The sequence below is a fragment of the Cynara cardunculus genome (assembly GCF_001531365.2).
Source record: "Cynara cardunculus var. scolymus isolate 2C chromosome LG 6, CcrdV1, whole genome shotgun sequence".
In the NCBI taxonomy this organism is placed as follows: Eukaryota; Viridiplantae; Streptophyta; class Magnoliopsida; order Asterales; family Asteraceae; genus Cynara; species Cynara cardunculus.
Window position 1 is genome coordinate 18670662 of NC_037533.1, and position 3874 is coordinate 18674535.

Consider the following 3874-nt stretch of genomic DNA (forward strand, 5'->3'; position numbering starts at 1 on the left):
GTATTATATGAAACAACTTCATAACCATATATGAAACAACTTAATTAAAAAAAATTATATGAAACAATTTCATAGGATTAAACAAATTCATGAAAAAAATTTCATAAGATGAAACAATAAAATCGATGGAGATGGTGGTTTGCACGGTTTGTACAAATATGGGTGGTTTGCATCTAATCATTCCTCTATATATATAGGTTTAAACAAGAACATATATATATTACGAAAAATATCGTATCCCATTTGATAATACATGTAAGAGAACTTGATGGTGTGCGGGCGACTTGTCCTCCCATCTAGATTGCGCCAAAAGTTGCCCGTCTCTCTAATATAATTAGTATCACATGTGATTAACTATAATAAAAAGGTGTTCTTGTCTTTTTATAAAATGAAATTCTTTTCGTTTGAACCATTTTCTCTCTCTCTCTCCCCCCTATATATATATATATATATATACATAGAGAGAGAGAGAGAGAGTTAAGTTCATATCAGAACAATAATTAAATAAGAAAATATGAAAACGGTCGAATTACATGTGATTTTTCCACTAAAAACACGTATAAAATCACATATGATTCATGCAACGTTCACCGCGACCTCGTTGCCTGCACACCTTTTGTCGATCGGTAATGTATAATCACATGTGATTTTACACGTCATTTAGCCGTTTTCATATTCTCTTATTTAATTATCGTTCTCATTTGAACTTTCCTCTCTCTATACATATGTATGTATTAAAATCAAAGCTTATATGTTTACATTTTTAATGTATTGATTTAACATTAAAGATGGTTTATTTAAGAACACACATTTAAGACTAATTGTTTATGCAGTGCATTTCAGATTGGATGGGGATGAAGCTAATTTTTTTTTGATTAACCTGGATATCCAACCTGTTATGCGAGCCAACTAATTCCAGGGCGACCACCTGCTTTGCAGATAGCACAGAGTCACCGCATTTGAACCTTCGTGGCCACAAGGAGATTTTTATTCCTCCTTAGATTTGAACCTGAGAGGATGAAGCTAATCTTAAAAATGACATATATAGGTTTTCTTCTCGCTCATCCCTTTTTGTGGGATTAGTCGGCTCGCATAGCGGGTTGGATATCCAGGTTAATCAACAACAACAAAAATGTCCGAAAAGGGCTAAGCGGATGCTCATAAGCTTACAGCCCAGGTATAGCTTCAACAGCGAAACAAGTTCATTCTGGTTTGAATCAAGAAAGACAACGAGTTCACAAGATCTTGATCTGTTTAGTGCCTTCACTTGTGAACACACATTTTCAGAGTCAGTTATCAGACCCAAATTCAGGGTCCAAATTTTCCAATGTTCAGCTACAGTCGAGTTGGCCAGAACCTTTTCAGTCTGTGCGCTTTAACCTATAGATAAGACTTTTAACTTCAACCTATATGTAGATATGAATCTTTAACTAATGCATGATGTTTATGTAATGATTTTTCGTATACGACAAATAAAGATACATAGATCTTGATCATTATATATCAGATAAACTTCTTATAACTGATAACTTAAATAAATAGTGCCCACAATGCCCCTATGTGTTAAATGATAACTTAAAAATCTTATTACATGACTTTTATGCCCTTATCTTTTCACTTTTTCTATTTATTAACCTTATCATCTTAATGTGGCCAAGTGACACCAAGAATGACTTTTTGCAACTTGTTTATAAAAAACTAAAATACATTTTAAGTAATAATAAGATGATAAAAAATTGTTCACTTTAATAAAAAAAATATTAATTATGGTATCATTACACTGACGAATTGTTGGGTCGAGCTGCATTTGAACCAGCATAGACATATTGTCAACGAATTTACAGTCTACAGAGACTATGTTCACTGTTAATGTTATTATTAAATAGGTTATAAAAAACATGTCGTGTAAGATCCGTTTCTAACGCTATTTGAGGTTGTAAAAGGCAAGGTAATTTAAGAAGCTATGGCGTCTGGAGGTGTATTATCTGTATTTTTTTAATTTACAAACACTGTTTCTTCTTTGAATTTTTATTTGAAGTTTGCGTTCTTTTTACCTGTTATTGAGCTCTTAATATAACCTCTTTTTATTCTTTATATATGATATATATATATATATTATATATACATATACATATATATATATATATATAGAGAGAGAGAGAGAGAGGCGGTACGTTGCAAACTGCTCAATTCATGAAAATCATGCAAACTACTTTCGACCAATAGGAAAATTCCATTTTTTTTCTTTAATTTTAATCAGTAAGGGTGTAATAGTCATTTCATTATATATTGATTAATATCTGAAGGTAATAAATACTGTTAATTTTGGAAACGTAATAATGGAAACGTTTCATATAGAAGGAGGTAAATCATTTCTTCTTAATATAAATGTTTTACCATTAATATATGTTTTATTATTGTTTACCATAAAATATGAATTTTAAAAGCAGTAGGATATGAAATCTGTGTTCCGTTTCATTGAAAATATATATATATACTTTGAGTAATGAAACTAATTTCATGCTCAAGAATGACAAGCAAACAAATTCACAATACTTCGGAACGTTTTATGCATGAAAAACGTTCATTAAATAAAAAAATATTCAGTTTTCAAAATGTCTCATTAAATTTTTAAAAATGTTTCATTCTTTATATGTTTCATCGTTCAACATTACATGACAATCGGTCTTTCTTTAATGACAGTCACGTGAGTTCGTTCTATAAACGGTGAAACAGTTTCGTTCATTGATTTAATGATACAAAATATTTGCTTTAGTATTCAAATTGTTTCATTATTTTTAGTTGATTATAGTATGTTTTATATTTCATAATTTATTATGATATATCTAACTCATTGTAGGTGACAAGGAGTCACGTGAGTTCGGTAGATGAAACGGTGAAACAGTTTCATTCGTGAAATTTAATGGTACAAAAAATTTGCTTTAGTATTCAAAAGGTTTCATTATGTTTAGTTGATTATAGTATGTTTTATGTTTCAAAATTTATTAAAATATACTTAATTTCATAATGAAACCTAGGATATAATTAAACATAATGAACTAAAATATACTATAATCAACGGTCAAATCACATGATTTTAGTAAAGCATAATGAAAACTGTAGCTAAATAAAAGAATAAGAAAATGGTCGAATTACATGATTTTAGTGTATGTATGTATGTATGTATGTATGCATGTGTGTGTATGATGTACATTAATCTTGTCGCCTTAAGTCATGAATTGAGAAACGATGTGTCGTTATTGTCACGTCATGACTCGTAAGGGTTGATCACGTTATCCAAAAAATTGTATATCAATGATGGATGTTGTCTATAGGATTTTGTAACACCCCAATATGACATTAATATAAGTAGCCTAAGTGAGGACTAAAAATATATGTTTGTCAAAATAAAGTGTCCTATCTAAAGGCGTTGTAATAAGTTTATATGACGTTTTTGGATGTCGTAATAAGTTTTTTATGACACTTTTCAATATCCAGCCTCCCATTAGCAACTTTATATGACACTATTTGAAAAACGGTCGTATAAAAACAAATGTCCTATAAAAATTGAGTTTATAAGACACTTTCTCAAAAGTGTCCTATAAAGTTGCTAATGCAACACTTTGTATTAAAAATGTCCTAAAAAACTTGTTGAGACGCCCAAAAGCGTCATATAAACTTATTACAACACCTTTAGATAGGATGCTTTATTTTTTTGGTCTTATAAACTAAGTCTTATGATGAGGTTTATTATGACACTTAGAAATTGGGAGTGTCTTATAAACCCGATTTTGTTGTAGTGATAGAACAAAAAGATTAAAGATATGTAATGAATTTTGAATATCTACAATAATATATGATCAGTGATAAATAA